Source organism: Boleophthalmus pectinirostris, unplaced genomic scaffold, assembly GCF_026225935.1.
Source record: "Boleophthalmus pectinirostris isolate CB_2022bp ecotype Guang Dong unplaced genomic scaffold, ASM2622593v1 HiC_scaffold_18, whole genome shotgun sequence".
In the NCBI taxonomy this organism is placed as follows: domain Eukaryota; kingdom Metazoa; phylum Chordata; class Actinopteri; order Gobiiformes; family Gobiidae; genus Boleophthalmus; species Boleophthalmus pectinirostris.
In genome coordinates, this window is record NW_026571133.1 from 30,552,414 (window position 1) to 30,578,544 (window position 26,131).

Here is a 26,131-nt window from a genome sequence, read left to right on the forward strand (position 1 = left end):
TAAGGCTGTAGAAGTACCTGCCAGCCATTGTCCCCCCTGTTATTTTAACATTTGGTTCCTGAGCAGAGGCCATTCATTGAGAATTGAAGAGGTACAAGAGAAGCCTGTTCTATTACACCCCTGTGGAGGTGACTCGGCCCGTCCCGCAGTCAGGGGAAGACAATGTGATTCACTGAAAGCACACAGAATAACAATGAACGAGTAAATGTGCCAAATGGAGAGAGCCATCATTGTAATATGAAAGGAAAATCAGCCAATTGACCAGCACTAAAGCTAAGAGAGCTCATGTGTAGTAGATTACAGATGCCAGAATGGGCTGAGGCACCTATTCCATACACTCTAAGCAGCATTGGGTAAGCTAGTCACTTTGTGTATATGGGGTACATATTAAGGCTTTTCTTTTTTTTTTTAATCATAGGTTATTTTAAACTGTTTGCTGCAATTGAAAGCTATTCCTCACTTTTCTAGCACATCTAAGCGTTCTTATTTTGCACTGCTACTTCTAAGTGCTTTTCACAACTTTCAGAGGTCAAAGCAAGTTTTGAAAAGACGGTAAAGCAATACAAACATTAGCGGAGGACAAAGCGCTCTATAATTAGATGCAGGGGGCATACAGTGGTCTCATTTCTACCAAAAGATATGCTTTTACCATATATCTGTACTTTTCTTCTAAAGCTGATGAACCTAATTAACTATGAAGAAAGGTATTTAGACATCTTTCTAAGTTGCTGCAAATTCTCACAAACCATTTGGCACATTGTAATATTCATATACCGGTCCATGGATTGTTGGGCACATACACAACTTCAGTACAGTTCTTTAACTATTGCACAGCCAACACTCTCATCATCCAAAAGAGCCATACAGAGATGCATGCAGGCTGGGAATCAATAAAATGTTTTACAATTAGATGCATACAGTGCACAGCAATCTGATTTTGTCACAGAATTCTACTTTAACACAATATAAAGGGGTAAAGCTCTAACCAATTTCACTCAGCTAAATCTATCTCTCTATAGTGACTTGTTTTTCTCTGAACCAAACACATAATATACTTTGAAATAAACAACTAATTCAGTCTCCTTCATTTTAAAAGTGTACTATGTAATTTTTTAGATGCTTGGCTCCATGGAGATGTTTTGCTTTGCCTATAAATGTTCCACAGTATATGGCATAAATCTTTCATCCATCTTGCATTTATTTCACCATTTGTTGGCTTTGCTAGCAAGCCATTACATCCATTAATCTCATGTTTTGTCAACCATATTGTAATATGTGTAATAAATGTCAGCTTTATCAAAACAAACACACCAGATTTAACCATGCATGCAACCCTAACATGTCATTGTTAACCTAGCTCGCATTCAACTATAGATTCTATTTAAATCCATTCTGTCCAATTACTGTCCCCACAATGACATGTCCCCATAATTGTATGCAAAGAGGAACAAGGACACACAGGCGGCACACTGAGACACAAAGCAATTACTTCTTCCAATGACTATCACACTGATTTCCCCACTGGTGTCAACTTATGCACCTGCTCAAGTCCAATTTCTCAGAGAGTCCCTGCTCCTGCCAGCATGTTAGGACTCTGCTCCTCCATGTTAAGCCACCAGAGCTGCTACTTTCAAGTGTGTCGACTGAAACGTGAATATATTAGAATTATTAACAAATGTGACGCCTCCCAAGAGAATGGGACAGCTATGTATACAGCATACAAGAAGACAAAGCAGAAAGATTATCATTGTGCTTTCAGCGTATGAACAGATGAACAATTTGTGTTTTTAAATTGTGGTTCTAAATGAATGTAATACTGCATTCCCAGACCTAAATATAAACTGTTTGAATGTTGCCCACTATTTCTCTTCACATTAATTAATTTCTCTTAAAGACTGCAAATATGTTGACTGTGCTATGCTAGATATGATCCTCATTATCTCAAAACATTAAAATTGTTCTATGGTCGATAAAATAGTTTCATTTGGAAAAATCCATCTCCCCCGGAACAGAATAACACTGATCATCTTTCTGAAGCCTTAAACCAGAGTGCAGAATAGCCTATATTTTTGGGCTGCGTTACTGTGGCGATGTTGACTGCATAGGTGCTCAGTGGGAGAGGTCAGAGTCCTGTGTATTGATGAGAGGGCAGAAAGCAGAGGAAACGCTGATGTAGCTTGTGGGAGGGAGATAGATAACATTGACAGAGGAGTGGAAGTCCCTTTGGTCGATTATTAAAATGGAGAAAGCTGCACATCCTGCTGACACTGGGCCAGACAGGAGAGGCTCAGGGCCACAGGCTAACAAGAATAGATGGATCAGCCACTATATGCACATGAGACAAAGAAATCCAGAAGGGAATTGAGGAGGAGGTGAGGCTTTGGAAAAAAAATAAAATTCTATGGTATGATAAATGCATTTGACCCCTTTCAACACCACAAGGGCAACCTGTCAGAAAAAGGGGGTGTGGTACCTCTGTAGCCACAGCTGCCCACGAGCGGGCACAATGACATACATTAACTATTCTAATGTTCTATTCTATGAAAAGGACAGAAACTGTCAGTAGTTAGTTCTTACAATATTTGTGTAAAAATCCACTTACAGTATGTTCCTCAAGAAGCTGTGTTTAAAAATGACTGACTGCTGAGAAAATTTTAGGCAATAACCATAGAAATAGTGCCAATTTTTGCACAACCTGAAATCAGTAGATACAATAAAGTCAATAAATTAGCATACTTAATTGTGCAGGTGCAAAAGTGACCCAAGATAACAAATGTATGGTCTATTTTATTAAATCATAAAACCAGTGAAACCACATTTACTCCTAAACTATATGATCTTCTAGTCTGAGAGCCCAAACCTTTTGACTGTTTATATACTTATTTTCTGAGCACATTTATTTGAGTACAAGGGTCTGCTCAGAGACGGCTTTTGAAGACTGCTCACTCAGATTGGATAGCTGAGTGTTCTGTGGCTCCAAATCACACTTGCACAAACCTGAGCCACAGCCCAGTGGTATGGCCCACCCCCTCCTCTGTGGCTCATCTCCTCCTCTATGCCACTGTCTTTAGTGTGGACCACGTGGGCATAGATTGTTTGCATTCACACTGGACAAGTGTACTGTGCTTTAGAGTTATGCTACAGTGATGTCACTTTTGTGATTGTGACCTTGACATAGCTGTAGATGTTGGTGTCATTAGGTAGAAGCTCATAAAAAGGGAATGCCGGAGTGTGTCCTGCGTCACTGTGTGCAGAAATAGCTTGTGTGGTACTGTGTGTGTAGGTATATTGCGTGTATTGTGAAAGTGTGTGTAGGTACATTGTGTATTTTGTCATTTGTGTGTGTAGGGCCCTGCTGAGCTGACTTCAGCAGGAACAGATGGTGGTGCCAGGGCTGCGTCTCTGAGAGAACGTGCGAATGTGTGTGCACTTCCTCCTCTGTAATTCCACAAATATCCGCAGCCCTCTGTCTCTCAAGTGTTTTACATAGAGCGTGTGCCCCGACAGACCCACGCCGATTGTCACAGTAAGTGATATCCCAGCGGTCTGTGGCCCACTTGTCTCCTCCATTGACACCTAGCGGCTTAATCCTACTTGAAAGCCTTTTCATTGCTAAGCTCATGTTTGCCAACACAGGCCTGTCACACGACTAGCCTTCTGAGTGTGTATGTAGGAGAAAAGAATGTGACTAGTCATTTATATGTCGTAAGCTATACCAACCCTATCAAAGTCTGTGAAAGTGCATGACAATTAATGACCTCCACCAAGGAAATGCTCCTTGTAATTCAGTCAAAGTCTGAATATATTTATTTAGACTGACACACAGTTTTCCATTCCAATCCATGGTTCCTTAAAGTATACAGATTACATTCTGTCCCATTTTCACACAAGTTGCTCTTAACACTATCTTGCACAATACAAACTGTATACATATAGTAGTACATATAGTACTCTCTGGCTCCCTATGAACAATCACTTGAACAACTGTGATTTTAATTGTTGTTGTGGCCATACTGGCTTGTCAAAGCCTGATCCTGTCAGATCTCAGAAGCTAAGTAAGGCCGGGCCTGGTTAGTACTTGGTTAGATGGGAGACCACTGGGAAACGCAGGTGCCACAGTGGGGCGCTAGTTGCAAAAAACTGTCATTGTGTCCTTAGGCAAGGCACTTCACCCTCATTGCCTAGTATGAAAGTGGTGTATGTGTGATAGTGGTGGTCTGAGGGGCCAATGGTGCACCTTGGCAGCCTTGCTTCCGTCAGTATGCCCCAGGGCAGCTGTGGCTATAATAGTAGCTTACCACCACCAGGTATGGAGTGAATGAATAATGCTCTGTGAGTGTGAGTATCCAGAAAAGTGCTCTATATAAAATGGATACATATTATTATTATTATTATTATTAATTGTGATATATATATATATATATATATATATATATATATATATATTTATATATTTATATTTTTTTTTTTCCATAATCAAGCAGCCATAGCTATATTAATGAATGTGTCTAGAATGCATCTCTTGATGACAACTAGCACACTGTGCAATCAAAGCACAACACTGAATGGGATAATTACTGTAAACCCCACAGCCATGGCCAATGTTGACACTTATTACCGGGTACAGAATGTCATTAAGTCAAATTTGAGGTGGTGCCAAAAGTCCCAAATGGGTCAGAGTGGGATTAAAATACTTTTTAGTGAGAATTGAGGTCACAAATTGTGAAGTGTGTGAAGTTAGAAAGACTCCTGGTTCTGAGATACCAGAGGAGTGTATGACGGAGGCGGAGACAGATGTGCACTAATTCTCAAATGGATTTCACCTCATACACACACACAGACACACACACACAGAGGTTTGTCCTGCTAATGAGGTCTGTGAGTGGATTAGTGGAAGGTATTATGAAATCACAAACACTAAATAATCATTCGGCTACCACACAGAAACCTAAAAATGGCAATCCCAAAAGTGCATTTATAAGGCACCATTTCAGGTCAAAACCACAGAGACACAGCAGAGTTCACTAGTCAGTAATCTTAAAGATGATCTGCTGAAACACGCTGAATAAAAAGCAGATTGATAGTGTGTTTGGCAGGGGACACTGTACATTTATTTATATGTATATGTGATTACTTGTTAGGTCACAACACCAGAAAATTAAAAAACGTTTGGCTTAAAAACTGTATTCACTCTATGGAATCAACATTGGATTTCTACATTGACAAACTTCCTGAAAACAGCTTAATTTTCGCTGGTCTCAGAAGATTGCTCCCGGTTTCCAATTCTCACTTGCTAACATTGCCCTACAGCTAAAATCATTCATCATTTTATACCTTTTGCCAAGTATTGATCTCAAAAACACATTAAAGTACTACTTTTGGACTCAACTGTACATTCATAATATTTATATGTTAATTACCAGGGCATGGAGGGACTAAATGCTATTCCAGTTAGCTCATACTATGGTCTTGTGTGCCAGCCCCTCCTAACTCATGTGCAGTGCTTTAGGAGCCCATCAGTGACTCCATTCATTGCAGGTCAGTTTGAGGAGTGTTCTGGGCGATATGGCTGTTTGATTACACCCTTCCTTCCTGTCTGTCTGGCTCAGGGGAGAGGGTGGACAGGCTGAAGAGGAGGGAAGGAGGCAAGGAAACAGCGGAGGAAAGGAAACAAGTGGGATAACACAGGATGAGGAATGGGTTACAGCCGACAAGCACATGCAGCACTGTGAGAAAGGTTAGTCCATGGCATTATCAGATGTCTTGACACTGATGAACATAAGGGCATGATGTAACCTGAATATATTGACATTTATTAGCATTTTAGTTTTATTTTAGTTTTAGTATCCATTGTACTTTTCCCCATCAAGTAAAGCTAGACTGATACATTGTGCCGATATTTGCACTTTTTAGCACGTTGGCTATCGGCCTGAAATCTCCAGCACAAGCCAATATTTTGTTTTGGCCGAACACACAATGCTTTATTTACACACTTTAGGGCGAAGAGATAATTACACAGCTCTCTTATAGGTGTGTAGTAAAAGGCTGTGGTAGTAGTAAATTTAAATTGACAGAATTTAATCAATCCTATATATGATCCCTATATATATATATATATATATATATATATATATATATATATATATATATATATAATATATATATAGATCAGCTATTGGTTTCTCCGGGTTCTAAAGAATCTGAATCAGCAATGGCCACGGAAAAAGACTGGTCGATCTCTACCATTAAGTCTGAAGAATATGACAATAGAATCTCATTTTACAAAAAAATAAAACTAACAAATACATGATTTGCCACCATTCTGACAGATTTTGAAAACATAACATTTTGTCCCACATCCAAACAATATGATTACGCTTAGTAATAAAAACACAAAAATTGCACGTGGATATATTTGATCAACACATGTTCAGTAAAGATTTTATTCTCAAATTTGATGTAATCCAAAATGTGAATCAAATGTATTATCTTTAGTGTAGCCTACAGCACTAATGAACATGTAACTGCCATAGCCCTAAATGAAGTGAAGACAATGGCGGATAAGGAGTCTTTCACAGTCATTAGACTCTACCACTTTAATGCCAACAGTTAATAGGATTCAGGCGGGAGGAACCACAACACGGTGACTCACACACACACACGCACACACACCTCCTGTCACTGTGCGAGTGTGTGCACATTAAACGGATTCGGTTGCAACACAGCAGCAAGAGACAAAGGAGGGAAAAAGAGCGCGAGGAAGATTCTGCCTCAACTTTTTCCCTTGGGATCGGTCGCCATGGATACACACACACACACTCTCATCTGAACGTGGGACAGAATTTCACACACACATGCACGCACACCATGCCGTGGGGAGGGAGGGAGAGAGGCGTGCAAATTCAAATGTTTCGGCACCCTGTCAGTGATATCACTTTTGACACTGGATGCAATTACAACAGCGCTTGCGCCATATATAGCCTGCGCAGCCTGCTAACCACATGCCACCTGATATCTCACAGATAACAGGTAACAGGAAGAAAAAAAACTCAATACAATGATATCCGATGGAGAAATGGAGAACCAGCGGGAACAAATGGAATCGAAAGACCATAAGCTCTCAACTTACAAGCAGACAATCAGGCCCCATGTATATTTCAGAGGCTACGGAAAACTGTGACAATGGCCCGGCGTGATCCAAGATTAGTATAGGGCACTTTTAATGAGGAGGAGGGCACTGGGAGGATCAGGTTACAGTGATGGACAGGCTAACTACAAGATCACCTGAACAATTTGTCTGCTTTCAGTAACAAACCTCGAGGGAGACAGGAGGAGCAGGTGCATGTGACCCCAGTGTCCTCAGTTTTAGTCTTCTTTTCAGTAAGCAAGACTGCACCATTTCGAGGAAAATCTGTGATGTAAGGATGTCATGCTATCAAACTTGATGTTGATTCTTCTCACAATAATTGAAAATAGAAAATAAATACACGATTAGTCGTAGAAAAGTTTGTCAGTGCAAGCAGAGGTTCCAGGTTCTGTGTGGTAACATCTCCATAAGTACATAGGTTAGTGGAGGCTAGCACATTTGTGAAAGTTAGTAAATTAAAAAGAAAAGGGGAGTGATGGTCCTGTTCATGGTGGAGCTCCTCTGCTGTTTCCGAGGAGTGCTTGTGTTTACTGTTGAGAAAGATTGATTTCAGACACAGTGAAAGGATAGCTCACTCCGAGACCAAGATTCCAAAATATCAAACAGGCTTGATATCCGTTACAGCTCGTCTTTAGTCGTACGATGGGTCTAAGTTTGAGCTTTGTCTCAGCCTGACTCTCAGAACAATGATTTTTTTGCAGTGATTGAAGATTTTCCCCACAATCTTCCATCATAAACAGACAAAATCCCGCAGTGGACACCCATTTTTAGGAATTAACATTGGTCAAGTATGTGACTAGCTATATGGTATCATCATTCATTTAGTTTCTTAAAATTCACACCATAACTGTATAATCACAATTATTTATTAACCAAATAACACATACAATATAAAGTAACCACAAACTGATTGTTCATAATGAATTCCTGTATTTTAGAAAAGCAGTCTTATTCACTGTTCTCTCGTCTGAATGCCTTCTAGGAGCAGGCACACATTAATAGTTTAAATAACTTAAATTCATAGTATAGTTCCTCCTTTCAATCAAAAATGTCTTGGAGCAATTTTGTTTGTAAAAGCAATTTGCTGAGGATGTAGTTTGATTCGTAAACATGCGATACAGGCACAACGGTCATAGCTCACCGTTATGGTTTTGTCAATATTTGCATAAAAAACAGCTCACCTTATGGGCGATGAATTATTTATTTAGACTGAAGATGGGTGTGGCTATAAGGTTGTGTTGCGTTGTGCGAGTGTATGTGTATTGTATATGTGTGATGTGAGGATATTTTATATGTGTGGTGTGTGTGTGTATTGTATATGAGTGGTGTGATGCGGTTGGCTGCACACACAGTCAAAGTCACAGCTTCCTCAAGGACACTGCGGCTCCGGGGCCACCACCACACAAGACACTGGACAGACTATAAGAGAACTGGAGAAAGATGTGAAGGCCAAAACACAGCCGTCCAGATGAATAGAGCTGGAGAAAGAGGTGCACACCGATTAAAAAGAAAGGAACATTAAGTGGACTATAGAGCCTTATCTAGTGGCACCGTTTAAGGTATTTCAGGGATTCGTCACTGAGAGCTATACAGGCAAAAAAGCATGGATAAATGCTAATGTTTTTGTTTAATCTGGACTGTAAGAAATAATACAATACAAGGGATTACAAATGAAAGTTTACAGAGGAGGAATTACACTTCTATGAGGAATTAATTGTTAACACAGAACATCTAGATCACCTGTTATTGTTTTGAAAATGCTGTATTCAGCGTAAACAAAATAACAATAACAAAATTAACATGTTTATTTAGTCTCAGTTTCATTTTTGACACTCCCTCCTCCCCTTGCTTCTCGCATCATTCTCCCTTCAGAGCACCAGCATCCATTCTGCTAATGAAAAAACAACACATGACATCAGGTTTGTGAAGTTGTAGTGTATTGTGTTTATCCTTTTTATGAAATACTGCAGTGTGGGCTCATTAGAGGCCTGAGCTTTGGACAGGGTTATACTGCTATAAAGAGGGATCGAATAGTGGCTGGGAGAGATCGCAAGATTACAAGATCAAACATGCATGGATGACATATAAAACCACTTGAGGAATGTTCTTGATGAGGGAACAACATTATAACATGGTAGAAAGCACCGAAAAGATGATTTTGCATTACAGATCCTCTTCAAAGACAAACAAATCCCATTAAACCAAAAGTAGAAAAAGTAGAAAAAAATCTGCTGCTTCAGTAAGCAGGCAGCAGGCTTGTCAGAAAGTATAAAAATTCTGATACTAATCTATTTTGTAGTCTCATAGAATTGCACTGATATTTTGGATTAGTAGGCGTAATGGCCCCATGCAGTCACAAACACTATTTTACCAACTTCAGCTCTGCAAATATGAACAGCTCAGACCCTTTTTAAAGCCCAGAATCTCCTGAATCCAGTTGCCGAATTCATATGATCTAAATTTAAACACCATGCAAAAGTCCGCTGATCATGCTACTCCAAAGCAGCCATTAAGGACAAAAACACATTTTTGTTAAAGTTATCTAGTCAGCCCTGCCATTCAGATTTCAGTTGTCAAGTGAATTTTAGAATCCATACATTGACGATTGATTCCACTACACTACATACATTTTCATCATTAGCCTTACTATTTCTCATTATCAAGTAGAGTTTGAAATTTGAGTATCGTGATAACACTAGCAGCAGCAACACCCATAAACTTAAATTAGGTGACATACAGTAGACGTAAGAGAAATTTCACACTGTTCTTGAATGCCAACTACTCTGCCAGCCTTAATTTCATACAAACACTTTCCAAACTTCCATAACAAACTGAATGCAGGTGTCACTGACTTCACTTGGTTCATCTGTTCCACCCAGGCGTCACTGTCACTTCTCTTTGTACACACAGAGGCACCTGGGCCTGATACGAATATATTCATGAATTTCCTCATTAAAATTCCCTGTGTCATGCATGAGGATTTGGGGTTATTTTTATTCAGTATACTCTGGTTTTTGGTTCTAAGGGTTGACTTTGGAGGACAGTTAAGCATATGAGCGGACATAGCTTGGTTTCCTGCATGGATTTTAGATTGATTTATGGACCAAATCAATTCATATACATGACTTTATATCCCACACAACAGTATGTAGAGCAAAGAGAAGAGTGTTTTTTTTGTGCTGTTCAGTCTAAACTCTGATGCGCAAACACACTCACACATACATCTACAGCAATCAATTATTTACACATGAGCGTGCACTGGCAGACCCCGCCACTCCCCCGCTGAGATGATACTGGGGAAGGCCACTGGGTGAATTGCATAAAAGCTGCTTTACATACACAAGCAGGCAGTTTAGCGCAACAGTGAGAGACCACAGCAAGCAGGACCAAAACCTTGACCATATGAACTCCAGCGAGACAAGAAACTCAAGAGAACAAATGTTATTCTCTGACAGATTTAGAGCAGTACATAGACAACAAAGGCAAAGAATAAAAAGGAATGGCTAATGGGAGAGAAGAATAAGCAATCAACTTGTAGCAGTAATTGTGTCTGGGTGTCTACGGCCAATCAAATGTGACCTCTCTTTCCAAGGCTTGTTGGTCTGCAGGCTTTCAGCTAAAGTGGCTCATACAGTCATTATAGAGAACACTTGAACTGCAAGTAAAAAAATATATATATATCATCGCTGGATGTCATAATTTAAAATGTACTGAAATACTTTACCTTATTTCAGTGTTTTGAACTTTACCAAATCTCTGAGGCCATGCATAACGATCCATTAAATAAAGATTAAAAAAAAAAAGCTGTTTTCTGATTTATGTTATGTTTCTGCATTAAAAACTCAAAACTCTGTTTTGTTTCATTTAAACATGTTTAACACATGAACACTGCATATTCAGGTGGAGTTCTTTTTTCAAACTGAAAACAATCTCTGTAATGTGGCAAAACTGGAAGTGTTCCTGCCAAATTCCATACACCTTCATTAGAATCATTTAGATGATTTCAGCCCTGGGATTGCCCATCACTAATGATCAAAAAATTATATCGTAGCTGTAAACTTGAAAACTACCACTACATGACATCACAAGGTGGAACAAAGCATTTTGGACTTTGGAAATCTAGACAGACTAATAAAATGATAACTGAAACACATTTGAATGAAACAAAAAACTGCAGTCAATATTGCGTAATATAGGATCTTTAAGGTTAACTTTTACATATGGACAGCATTCACTATAAATAATATGAAAAGTGAAGATTGCATGCTGTATGAGTAACTTTATTTGCAGACACAAATGAAGTTAATCCTCATAAAAACCACCTCTAATTATCCAATAAAGCGACATTACAATGACAGGCCTACCCCTGAGCCGGTTTAAATGTGTCTCTTTTACATAGTGGTGACCTGAGCACCCAGGTGTCCGGGTTAACTACATGGACAGAGTGGGAGCTATTCTGTTAATTAATAAACACAATTCCTCACAGTCACGCCAGCATTTAAGCTAACCCAATCAGTGCACAGGCAGTAACCACCAGCTCAGAGCACCATCGCTGTATGCTTATCCAATTTGAGACTGGATAAATGTGCTAAAGGTTAAAACAGTTTGGGCTTCATGGAGCTATAATGAGGTGCTTCCTTAGAAAATACCACGTTTTGACACACCACAAGTGCTTGGTTATTTTCGAGTCATTTACATGTGATTTCAACAAGGCCAACAGTGTTCCCGGCGGTGTGTAACTACAGCACTGCGCACCGCATTCTGGCACGGCTCTTCCCCTATCGCAGGCATGAGATTCATTACAAATATTTTTAGGGCTGTGTTGAGATGGCTGCCGGATTAGAAAACTAAATATTATTTCTGCTATTTGAGGAGTGTTGGATTACTGTGTTTTTAGATTGACATTCCATAAAAATATAAACATGGGACTATTTTCATCTTAACGCCCAAAAAGCAATATCGGATACCCACCAGTGTAGAAGTCTATGAAGATGCCCCATAAATGCACAGAAATACAAAAAGTTTACAAGAACAAATTCTTGAATCTCTTTAAATTTGCCTAAATACTACAATCTCGTCATTACACAAGATTATGGAAGTCAACACACTTACTAAACAAATTTCTCACACCTCTAAGTAGCAGTTTTTTTTCTGAACAAAAGCAGAAAAAAACACCGATGTGCCACTGAAAATGTGATAATTCCATGTTATGTAAGCCCTATTAGTCTTAAATTCCATTTGGGTGTAGGCCTATCTAGACAATTATAAACCAGGGTGACAACATAATAGAGTAAAAATCAGGCTCACATGACTATTGTTAGAATATGGTAGTCAGTTACTTACATAGGCAACAAGAGCTTTCATGACACATTTTCCTTGCAAAATTCTGAATAACCTCCAGATTTATAAATATCTTAAGAGAATATCACCTGTGTGCACAATAAGGTGCAACATTGACTGAGCGTAGCCAAAAATACGGTTTCTTCTGGTTTATGATTCAATTTAAGCCTGGCCTCACAGTAGCGTCCTGTCTGCTGGTTGGTGAATGCCCTGGCCTGTTCACGCTCTGCTTCTGTTGCTTGTTGTGCAGCAGCGAAATAGGACTCTCAGTCTCTGGCTCAGCGGGGGTGACAGCCCAGCTCCGGGCCACAGGGCTGCTCTTGTGTTCTGGAAGAAGCTGATCGTGCTATTCCCCTCAACCGATCACTCTAGCAGCAGCGCACCTTTTCAGCAACCAGTCCAGACCCGAGCTAAAGATCTGTCCACTGCTGTTGTTGTCCTGCTCACACATAACAATGGATTCTCTTTCCACGCACTCACCTCCTCCTTCTGTCCTTCTGTGGCCTTATCCGTCCTCTCCGAATGTCCGTCAGCTTTTGTGATGTCACCGTGTCACCAGAGGCCAAGTTCAGCACCTGAGAAGAGAAGAGTTTGAGAAGTGAACCACCAGCATCGTGACTGCGTTTAAGGATCATGTTATTGCTGATGTAACGTAGCTGAAACCAAATACGCTTGTTTACATAAAAGCTGGGGGCATTTACCTTACAACAAGATGGATTACAACAGAGAAGCCAACAGGCCAAAAGAAAAGCCAGGAGGTCAAATCTGCATAGTATATCTTTAATGTGCTGTGGGACTGTAATAAAGTGGTGCTGACTCACTTAAGAAGAGCACCACGGACACGGATTCATTTTCTCCTTGCTGCCCACCAACTGCTAGGAAGTATTCTGAGCTGCTGGAGTGGTTGGTAGAAGTTAACTATTTGTAGCGTTGTTTACTAGCTTACAAGGCAGAAACTAAGACCATGCTCTGGCGGGACAGCCCTCTAAATTAGCGTTAGCTACAAATATGCGCTTACTCCAGCAACTTTATTTTCACACCGTCAGGCTGAGAATCACGTCACCATTACCAAAACAAACTGCACAAGAGCTCTGAACTTTTTAACTTGCAAGAATATAATGGATACAATTAAGAGTAAAAGAAGTAAGTGATTGATAGACTGATATGTCAACAAAAATAATATTCCTATTTTGAGATTAATTTGTTTTCTATGTTAAGATAAAATAAACCTTTATTTGTCCCATAATGGAGAATTACAGTGTTGCAATACCAAGTTCAGAAACAGCAGGAGAATAAGAATATGCAATCACAAGATAAATAACTATAAAGACTTTAAATATAACATAACTTAAATTGATTAATCTATATTTGCAACCAGATTAAGAATTTATTACTAATGTATTGTGAAATGCTTCTATATATATTTTTTGAATGGGTAAATTGTTTAATGCTTAATTTCATTACTTATTCTACCCTTTTGATTTATAATATGTGAACCCTTTAGAAACCAAATGTAAAGTAATCCAAATGGGGGCAGATAGTCGCAATTAAAAAAGGGATTGGAGCAGGCAAAATGTACAGTGAGTTGAGACCCTTTTCTGGGTGTCTTTTAAATCAGAACCTGTGGCAAAACACTAAAAATACAGGTCCGAGGTTGTTGGACAGGCACAGTCACAGAACATCTTCAGTCACTGCTAAAGAAAGCCTACGCCCACCTACGAGACCTTGAGGATGCAGCCTCAAGTATACCTCTGCAATTCTTGTTTTAATTGGCAGCATGAATTAATAATAGTCCCTAAAGACACTGCCAGTAAAATGTGCATGCAACTGAGAAGAAAAGGTGTGACAGCAATAATCTAGACAAACCAGATAGGACAAATACAAATGCTGCACCCTCCCACAGACAACACAAGACGCACTCCTAGCGCCAAGAAAATCGGAGCAGAACAAATGCAGTGTTTGCTGTGTGGGATTGGAAGAAGAGGTCACGCCTTAGAATGGACCGGCGAGTTTCTGAAGAGGGAGTTGGTTATAGGTGTAATAGGTGTAATGTCACGGTAGTACCAGATTAACTGGATCTGCTGGTGATAGCGATGCCAACTGAAAAAATGACGCATGGACTATAACGAAACAAAGGTGGTGATTAGTAACTGGAAGGTCAACATAATTTAAGTTACTTGAGGCTAGATGAATCATAAATTGTTACAGTAGTTATAGGTTTAAGCCCTATTCACATGGGATTAGTTTTACTTGGGGACGACTATAAAATTTAAATAACCCCATAACGTCTGAGTTTTTTTTTTGTGTGTACATTCACACAGGACAAGCAATGTCAGTAAACTACGTGCTTTTACAGACTTTCAAATGGTGGACTAATAAACACACCAAAACAAGATGAGAACGTTTTAATGTCACCAATGCTTCTTTTATTTAAAGTTTGTTTTTAGCAGAATGCACCTGCACTGTAGTGTCAAAAACCATGTTTTTTACCATATTGAGGGGATTGGCAATAAGAATGACATTCACGCGATCAGCCATACTCTCTCTCTGTTATTCCGTTCACGCTACACAGCCCCTCCATCCAAACTTTATAAACTTTGCACCAAAAGTCAAGTCTTTACCGCAATCTGTTTTTTTTTTTCTTCTTAATTATAGAAAAAAACAATAACTGGATTAGAGTATAGTCTGTGGTGATTAATAATATTGTTGATTTAATTCACATTTGGACCTAAAATGGCAAATTACCTGAGGAGCTCCGGGGTTTGCAAAAATACAGGAGGTAAAATTCGGGGGAATTTTTACAGACTTTTACACAGACATGGACGATTCACAGGGGACTAGGAACACAGACGACGTTTGTAATTGTTACAGTTTACCAGGGGAGCCCAGGTAAAACTAATCCTATTGTATTATTGTACTGTACTATAAATAGGACTAAAAGCACAGACATTGACTTGACATGACTAGGCCTGTCATGATAACGCATTTTGATAATAATGATGTAATATATGGCTGAAGTAAATATAGACGATTAAACAATAATACTGAAACTACTTTATGGCACTGACACAAAACCCCAAGAGTAGATTAATACCACAAAAAGTATTCTAGATGTACAATATTGTTAAATCAGGAGCTGCAATAAATAAGTAGCAGAATGAAACTACTATTTAGTTCCCATTTGTAATGAGTAATAGTCATTATTACTTCAACAGCTCAAATAAAATGTGACTATAATATAAACAATTTCCCAGTAGTGCAAGGTACACACGAAAATGTATACACAATAAATACTAGTCGAAAAATATTGTTCCATCAGTCATATATAGAAAGATAAGTCCATACTGTAAATATCGTGAGAAGTCTAGATACTATTAATTTAATTTAAATAAAGATTAGGTCAGTGATATGCCTGTTTTTTTGTTTTGTTTTGTTTTGTTTTGTTTTAGTTTAGAGGTCCACAGCCAATCCTTTGTCAGTGAAAGCATGTGGTTTGGCAATAAAAAAAGTCTGTATTGTTTATGTTCAAGAAATTACTATTTAAGAACTTTAATTAAGAACTAAACTTGAAATCAATTTTGTAATCCAGAAAATAAATAGTTTGTCACATTTTAGACCCCATACCAAGAACATCACAATAATACATTAAAAGGAAAAGATAGAATACAATCAGGTCACACATTCAATGGAGTTGCATTATGCGGGCTATTAGCCAGAGGTGGCATATAGATCCGGCATTAATAATTCACCAAGCCTTCAAACTGTCTAATTTTACTGAGGGACCTGTGCATGTCTCGCTTCAGAGTGCGCTCCAGAGGTTAATGGAGACACAGTGACAGATAATGGTCTGAATCACTAGCACATGTTCTCAATGGAAGGGCTCATAGGAGACTAAATAAAGGCCATGCTCTCCTCCAGGTCATTTGCCATCTTTCTTGACATCTCATTTGTAAGCCATTACTGTCTGTGAGAAGCAACTATTTAGGTTTCAAACAGAGAAACACTGTGCAATCAGGCATAAACATGTGTTTGATGCTGCTGAGGTGTAGAAAAGAATAAATTAGTAAAAGATGCACAAGTACAGATATAATGCTGTTATAATGTCATGTTCTAATTAAGAACATTTTTTTTACATGTTATAAGCTCATTGGCAGCACTAAGATTGTACTATTAATGACATGTATCGACCCCAGTCCAGAAATATTTGCAGAATCAGGAATCGGTTTCATGTAATATTTACTGGCCGATGTAGGCCTAACATCTCAAACTTATTTATACAGTGCAGCTTCATTGTTACATATCATTAACAATAATTCTAAATTAATTTTGGTATTGGGTATTAACACATAGTTAAAGTTACATTGGATCTGTGAGATGTGTATTGGTGATTCACACCAATAAGAGTAGATAATAGCATGAACAGAAGTGGTTTGTGGAAAACTCTATTATTTAACATGTAGTAGATGGATACATAAGAGCGCTACACCTACTAAGGTCACACATATCGGCTGGTGCGCTGCCCCAGATAGCAGCTTTCTCTTTCAATAGCTTTGTGTGCGAGTCATCTCACCATTAGGGTTTTTATGCTCCCTGTCGATAATAGGGCACATTTCACCTTGAATTGGCGTGATACATTCACTACAATTTTGGAGTGTGGGCGTCTTCATGGTGGCCTTTACATCCTTCAGTCTGAATGATCAAAGTGGCAGGTGTTGAGATGTTACTTTTAGCCTAACCAGGCCTTTAACAAAGAGCAGTGCTAATGCCCCTTGTAAAGAAACAGGGCCACTTTACAGATAACGGGAAGTACAATATAGATCAGCAGGTAAAATGTTAGTCCATGGGGATTTCATTTTCTATAAGCAGGTTGGCATATAATGAATGATACATATATTTTACTATGTCTGACAGTAATGTTTTTGTCAGGGTTTTGCAAAGATGTGTAGCAATCAAAAATACAATATGACTGTACTTCATCATCATCACTACCACCACCACCAACACACATCTCTGTGTTTTGTGTATCCAATATACAAATCCTAATGAATGTGACATGCCTCTCTTTTAATGACAGGTAACCCTAATCCTGATAATCTCCCATCATTTTCATTACAATGATGATTATGTTACATGCATGACCAAATTAATTTCAAATACACCATCAGAAACATTTGATTTAGTATTTGAAAGATACAGGTTAAGACAATCAGACCGTAATGTCACTGATGTTACCTACAACTCCTCCACATATACTGTATCACTGTCTGGGAGAAAATGGGGTATCACCGATGGCCTTGTTAACTTCGACACACACACACAACCTTGTACTCAACACCTAACACTGGGGTTGAAAGCCATGGAATTGCTTCTCTCTTTTTCTACTTCCTCCATGTAACAGAGCAGCCGGGCTATAGATCGCTGCTGATTGAAACTGGTCTTTGGAATTCCAATCAGGAAATGACTGGAGCAGAGTCTGAGAGAGCTGTGAACTGTCGAGTGTGAAAACAGGCTCAATGATTGGACAGAAGGAGCGTGGCAGATTAGGAGCAGGTTAGGAGGAGACGAGAGGACAGGAGGTATATCAATAGAAACTGATGTCTTCTGTCTCAACAACTAGACAATTTTCAGGAAGTCATGCACACAATATTTAACCCCCCCCCCCCATTTGTCTTGACCCAGCCTAGCTCAAGATCTGACATATATGTTCCAGCATTTTTGCATGTGCCGTCACTAAATTAAAATGTTTTACAAGATTATAACATAGGGCTGCAAAATATATCACAATCAAATCATAAGGGTGACTTATGTTTGCAATTATTTCGATAATACAATATCCTCTGTAGTTTAGACCTTGAATTGCAATAGGCCTACCTTTAATATAAGTTTAATTTAGTTAGGGACAATTGTACAGAGACATTAAGCTCAGAAAAAAACAGATATTCTGAAACCGATTATAGTTAAATAGCTAGTTTCCATCCGTCACTGATTTACAGAAATAAATTATACAATTATACACGAATCAATAACTAACCAAAATCCACACCAGCACACAGTTGTTCCAAACTAACAATGGACAGGAAGTAGATAAAGGAGATGATCCTGTAGTTCTTCATTCCTGTGAGCAAGAAGGAAGTACTGATAGTTCCGTTTGAACAGCAGCCACCGCAGAAGCAGAAAGCGCCTGGCACAGTCTTTTACTGCACGTACTGAGGCCAATAACGTCAAACAGTCTTCACTTGTGCATGTAATGATTCAGACAAGATTTTAATTGAATCGCCTCTATTCAGTCTGATGGAGAAACACCAGCATCGAGCATCAGTGTTTAACCTTGATACTTTGTGAAAGCCACAAAGCCCAATTAGAGACAGAGTGCAACTTCTATTTATATAAACAGAGCCGTGGCATTTTCAGCATTTTATCTCTGCAACATTAATCACAGAGTTTGTTCTGCCTTTGTCCAGGAGCATCTGTGCTGAGCTAAAATGGAGTAACTTTTGAGCAGTTCGTCCACACAAAAGCACAGAACACAACATGGCCCTTTCTCCAGTCAGATCCACAAAGACAGCTCTCTAGAAGAAGGCATAAACCCCTAGTGTGAGTCCCATACCACCCCATAGTGAGGGCAGACTGGTGCCCCCTCCACCTCCTGAACAGCCCTCTGGATGTGCTTTCTGTACAGCACAGCAGTCAGGGCACAAGTCTACTGATGGTAACAAAGAATAAGAGATGCAAGTGGTACGACAAAATGTATGGTGCACTGTTAAAAAGGGTGGGAGAAAAACTGACATGACTTTAAGACAATGGTGTGAAAATATACAACTGTGCTTTGTGGTTATGTCTATATTTATTGTCGCTGAAAATAAATGTAATATATGATGTAGATGTAGCAGTAACTTATGTGCTGTACCCTCCTTGACCACCCTGCATTTATTTTGATATGTTTTTGACATTAATAACCTACATAGTTTCAATAGTGTGGTTAAGTATCAGAAACATTATGTCAATGAAAAGTGAAACTTAACTGTAAAAGACGTTATACTGCGCCATGTGTCAGGCGTTCACACTTGAGAATATTTTTGGCAAACCCAACAGAGTGTACAAAGACATCAACACTATAGAAAATCTGTTTCATTTCTCCTGCTGTTTCGCACTCCTAATCACTTGGCCACAGTGTTTTTGTACCTAATGAAATGTAACGTCGCAATTTATTCATTACAAAGGAACCAAACCACACATTTTGTATAGATAGACGCCTTCAAACAAAAACAGAAAAAAAGAAGAAAACGCTGGTTAAAAAAACGTAATTTGTTGTCAAAGCAAAACCTAAACCCAACCTCTCTGGCGGGACTATTTGCTATTTTATGGTGTGTGGCTGCTTTGTGGTTCCCCCGTGAAGCATTTCATTAAATTTAATCAAGAAAGCACCTGACAGAGCGTTCACACAGAACACCACACACCTTCAGAATTGGGGAGAATTGTCCTCCTTCCTATCACACACATATATAATAGCCAGAGCCATAAACACAAATGAGATCCAGTCACAGAGTCTATCCCCCAGGCTTCATACAGTGGCTCTTAACAAATCCACAACTTGGCCAATCACTTTCCTGTTCTCGCGGTTGCTATAGTTACTGCCTCCCTCGTTGTCTTTAGTTAGGAAAGGGTGAGATTTTTAGCACTGCATGTTGGTGTGTGTGGACGTGCACGGCGCCGTAACCCCACAAAGTGAGGATCAGCAGCCCTTGAGACAGTAAGGTGTGAGATAGAGCTGCAAAGAACTAACTGAGAAAATAGCTTCAGCGATAGGGACAGAATCACTTACAATACTGCACAAAACCCTGAAACAAATGACTTTAACTGTCTCCTAATCAAGAATAATACAAAAAGTTTGGATTTCATCTTGCGCTAGCTCAAATCTATTCAGTCCTTGCTAAGGCATATGCAAGGCTGCAGTGAAAAGCTAATACCACTTTCTAGAATGGCTGGACCCAATCTGGAATCCCATTTACAGGCAATATTGAGTTCATCCCTCCACTCTACTCCCTGTGACAGTAATTATTCACAAGTCAAATGCATTCACGATGGGTGCCAATCTGCCAGGACACCCAGGAATTTTACCTCTGCCAGACTAATATGTGATGACCATAGAGATTGGAAAAAACACATTTTTTGTCTCTTACATATTAAGCATGCTAATCAGAATTGTCCCAGTAGTGGTATGGGAAAAATAATTAGACTTAGATTGTTTTGCTGGGAGACATTCAGATGTTACACAATTGAGCAAAGTCAAATCAAATGTTTTTTCGAAGCTTGTAGAAATCTCAATGGTATAAAGTAATCAAATAAAACCAATGCTAATTAGCTTTTCTAAAATAATGTTTCCCTTTACAACTGCACTTTTGCAATACCACTATATTCAAAGCACACCAAACAGAACATTTAGTAAAGTGAGAAAAGGAGAAGATCTGTTCCATTCAACCAGTAGAGCAAATAAAATGACATTATAGAGATCATGCATGCTCTTCATAATAGCACATTAATTAGCCTTAATAAACCATGAATAAAGACTTAAATGTGCATTATGTAACAATTCTGGTAGAGGGCCCGTCAAATACATGTCGCCATGGAGACGTTACTGCTGTGTGTGGAATGTTTCACAGTGGCACACCAGACCATGTTAAGAGGTCAAATCTGTGGAGAGGCAACCCCGTTGACAGTCAGAATTCCTGTTTTTCAGGGTATTTTTGAGTTATAAAACCACCTGTAATTGAATAAATGTAAAGTAGGTCAGTTTAATGCCATACTGTGGAACATTCCAGGCAGAGCAATGACACCTCTATAGAAGCAAGCAGGTGACGGTTGCTCATAATGAATTAAAATTGATTCAGGCTTAGAAACTAGTTGATTAGGGGGTTAGGGTTAGGAATGAGGCTGAATGATTTGGGAAAAATATCCAATTGTGATTATTCTGACCAGTGATTCATATTAGTGTTGAGATTAATGTTTTAATAATAGGAATTCACATTTTAAATTTGCCCAGGAAAACTGACAAAAAAGAAATTTAATGGACAAACTATGTATGTCAAAACATGTTACATATCTACCTTACAGGGTTAGTTTTTATGCAGGATTTTATTTTTGTGTGTGAAAATTATGGTACATGCAGCCATTTGCGATTTGCTAATTACGTCCATTCAGACTGCAATTTCGATTTGATTACGATTAATCTTGCAGCCCTATTACCAAGGCTGATTTGTTCATTATGAATTAAGTCTTTCTTGCATTATTAAACAGTGTAGTTATTGAGTGTTACACACAATCCTAAACTCATACAGAAAGTTATGAAGTCTATAAATATACTAGATTAAAATTATGTACAACTACATGCTTAGAGGCAGGTGATTTTCTGTGGCAGATTTAGAAGAGAAAAGGCTGAAAGGAAAAAGAAAAGTCTTCATCAACATCTTTGCAACCAGAACTGCAGCCAATTTTGTCGTACAATGGAACAATAAAGACGCTCCAGTCTATTGTGAGTGTACTACTTGTGTCTTCAAATAGAGACCACAACTGTTGAAAAAGCTCACATGCCTCTCTACACACTCACACGGCAGTAAAAACACTAACACAGTAATAGTAAATCTGCCATAGGTAAAATGTTGTAAGCACAAGTTAAGAGTTTCTACAATATACAAAACTGCTGTGTACACGATTCGCCACATCAGTTTCCAGTACTTAATGTTGCTGCGGTGTTGTTCAATATTGCACAAGCTAAATGTTTAGGTACTGAAAGCTTTATAAGAGCCAGCTGCTAGGGGTGGACGGGGTTCTCACAGACCGCCTGTTATGGTAATGACTTTCTAGAATTTGATGTCATAATTTCATATAGAGAGCAGAGGAAGATGAATAGTTCTTTTACATAAATAGGCAAGTTGAATTTTTTTTCTTTTCTACTGACAGCAAGCTTGCCTTTGTCACTGAATAATTCCACCAAGCTAAAAATAAAGTTTATTTGTACTGGCATGACTTCGCTTTGAGTCATTTCTGTGTGTTTCTTGTGAACAGACATAATAATTATTACATTTATAAAAATAATGAACTAGATAAATTGAAAATGTCTTCAAAAAGAAAAAAATCTGCATAGTACACACAGGTGGCAGATGATTTTTCTTTTTTTGAGAACTGAAAAATTCTACCAAAGAATTCTGATCTGCCCTGCCCAGTTATAAAATACGGGCAATTTTGAATGTTACGCCACATGACCCCAACCTATCCTTGCGTGACATCTGTAAACAGAACATGCTACAGCAACAAATGTAAGCCTATTCTTTGTAGGGATGCAATCATACACTACTGGTATCAGATATTGGTGCCAATATTGACGTTTTTTTGATGGATCTGATATCGGTTCCAAGATATCGATTCAGATGGTATCTCACGTTGATCTATACATTGATGAGACTTATATTTTTTCAGAGTTGTTCTGTAGTTACTAGAATGGTAAATAACAATAACAAAACACATTTAACCATACACAATTTGTAGGGATGTAACAATAACCGAAATATCATGATATTGTATCGTCAAAGTTCTCACAATAATATTGTGGACCATCACAATATATCGAATTACAAGTCTCTTTGCTTAAATTAAAGAGTTATGGTGCATCAACAGCTAAAAAAAGACAGAGGGAACTATACAGACCATGATCCTTTGCCCCATTTCAGTGTAGACTACAAGAATAAATAACAGTTCTAAGCACTTTAAAGTCTTAGTTCTTTGGATTAAGTCTTGTTAAGGCATTTTAAGAGGAAAAAGTAGCATATTCACATTTTTCTAAGCCTCCACAAATTATCGTAATAAATATCGTACCGTGATGATATCATATCGTGAGACATGGATATCGTTACACCCCTAATCATTTGTGTATAAAAAAATAAATTATATTTTCAGTCTCTGCCCTAGCAGCAGTTGATATCAGAAATTGGCAGATACTTATAACAAAGGTACTGACATCTGTATCTGAGCAGAAAAAGCTGGACTGGTGCATCCTTAATTCTAGAGTATATACCAAGCCAGATAACATTTTACCATCCTGCAAAAACGCGACAACACCAGCGCTATCCCGTAAACCAGTCTGTTACCTCTCAGGTGGATGACAACACAAATTGGCACTGGCAGATCAACATATCCGTTAAACTTCTTCCATCTGCCTCACATATAAACACACTTCTGGTTTCTTTATCTCGAATCGTATTGCTCCACTTTTCTCTCCCCTCCACCCTGGTCCCCTCCGCAGTGGCTCCATCCATCATCATTAGGGGGGGAATAGATGACCTGTCTACACCTGCACTAGAGATGCACCCTCCCCAGCTCGGAGTGAGGGAAGAAAGGAGAGAGAGAGGAGAGGGGAGAGAGGTGATGAACTGAGGGGCACTGTATTTACCTACCTGAAGGTGAGCAGAGCAAGGAGAAACAAGCTAATGCAATAAATTAAGCCGTGTTGTCAGCGTAATTCGGTTAATCAGGGCAAAATTAGATTGATTACAGCGCAAATGCTTCTCTATGGGAATCGGTGGCGGGCAAAATGAGGTAACTACAGAAATACAAGAACATAATGTCAAAACTGGAAAGGGACCAATATGGCGTGAAGCATTTTGGGTTAGCTGCGTCATGTATTGAACAGGCAAAGATACAAGCGATCAATACAGCAATCGGCCTGCTCCGCCTCTGGGCAGTTCCACATGTTGGACTGATCTGATTTCTCTGAGGATATAAAGCCATTATGGTTAAAGTGACTCCAGTGCTGGGAGCCATTTCAACTTTTTATCATTAACACAGCTAAAAAGTCTTTTCAGTCAAAGAACAGATATTGTCCAGGATCACAGCAGTATATTAGATCAACGTGACAACTCTACTCTATATTTGCAGCCACTGACCTCACAAGACCTGCAGATTATGTTATTACAACTTCATGAAGACACAATCTCCAAAAAGTTGAGTTTTCAGTGCAACAGTATGCCTCCACTCCTGCTTTCTGCGTTAACTTTTCTAAAGAGAGAAATGTAAATCAGAAAAGACAAGGATATTTTGTTGTTTGTGGAGAACCTTCTATAATTTATATAATTGCAGCCTTTGTGATTTGATCATTATGCCAACTCAAATTGCGATTCCGATATCTTGTGAAGGGCAACAATTTTAGATATGACTGTTTGCGATGTAATAGAAGGAAAATGTCTCAGAGTATTCCTTTCACATAAGGCCCATAGTTACTGGGTGGGGCAACTTTACAGCTATGTTTGATTATAACAGAAAGTGAGCACCAGATAGATAATCATGTTATTAATCAAATATGATTTGGCACACACCTCATCAAACATTTAACACCAACTTGGACTTTGGACATGTCTATATTACACAAACTTGCACTGAGTGAGGAATTCCATTTTATTCTTGGGTCATTTTCTACATCATTGACTTCGCTCACAATCAACTGCCTGTGTCCTTTTGCAATATTACCCCCAAAATGTCAAAACCATTTTAATAAATCCAATACTATTACAGTCACAAGGCTCATTTAGGCTGCACTGATTGAAATAACAGCTGGAAAAGAAATTTGGCAAATAAAAAACATCAATGATGCCAGGAAATTGACACTGATAGACTTGTGTGTGGATAAACAAGTAGCACATTCTATTACATTGCCAGTCATTTCATAATGGTGGTGATCTAGGAGGACATTGCAGTGTATAATTACATAGAGGACACCCAGTTTGAGTCAAGCCCACAGTTCAGAGCTTATCAGATGCCCGCTGTCTGCACAAGCTGTTTTATGATACTGCGACAAAGGACTTTACAACTCTCCAAAGTGAATCTAGTGTCAGAGTGCACTTTCAATGAATGACAGTCCCCATGCAGAAACACTAGGCACAGCGAAATGGGCTCCCATGTGTGCGATTAAAAGTAAATATAACAACACTTATTCTGTCACTTGCTCAAATATTACGCTATTGAACCATCGCAAGTCGCTATCTGGCAAACAAAGGAGGCTGCCGATGTTCTATAAGAGGACCGCACTTCAAAGACATAGAAAAAATATCGGAAGTGAGAGAGAGATGTGAGTCAGACGGCATGATGCAAAAGATGAGATGAAGAGAAATCCGAAAAGAAGAGTAGAGGCATTCGGATGGAGAGAGGACAAACAGAGGACACAGCATTGTCTCCAGTTAATATGTAAAAATAGCAGCTACTGCTGCTGGTGCAAGAGCTAAGTGGGTCAGAGAATTCCCACAGAGAGTGAGCAGAGATGAGTGAGGGAGAGGATGAGGTGGGAGGAAGAGGAAGAGGGGGGAGGGGGGAAGAGGAGGGGGAAGAGAGAGAGAGAGAGAAAGAAGAAGAGGGGGAAAGAAGAGGAGAGCGAGTGAGTGAGGGTGATACAGAGATGAGTGAGTGAGTGAGAGGAGACGAGTGAGGAAGAGGAGAGGGTAAAGAGAGGTGATGGTGTGGGACACAGTGATTGGGTTCATGGTATCAGGCAGGAGCAGCCCCGGCCCTGCTCACCTCAGCTCTTGTGGTGGACCTCCTCTGACTGTCTGCACACTAGGAGTGCAGAGCTCTAGCCTCTCTCTAATAGCCCGGCATCCTTTC

General features: G+C 39.1%; 1 protein-coding gene across 2 annotated transcripts in view; it reads right to left on the minus strand.

The window, feature by feature from the left end:
- The window catches only part of strbp (spermatid perinuclear RNA binding protein), a 91,458-nt gene that overhangs the window by 52,067 nt on the left and 13,260 nt on the right, over positions 1–26,131 (minus strand). For both annotated transcript variants that reach the window (XM_055153409.1, XM_020940246.2), the window contains exon 2: positions 12,968–13,062. The gene's annotated coding sequence lies outside the window, so the exon portion shown is untranslated. The remainder of the gene's footprint in view (positions 1–12,967; positions 13,063–26,131) is intronic.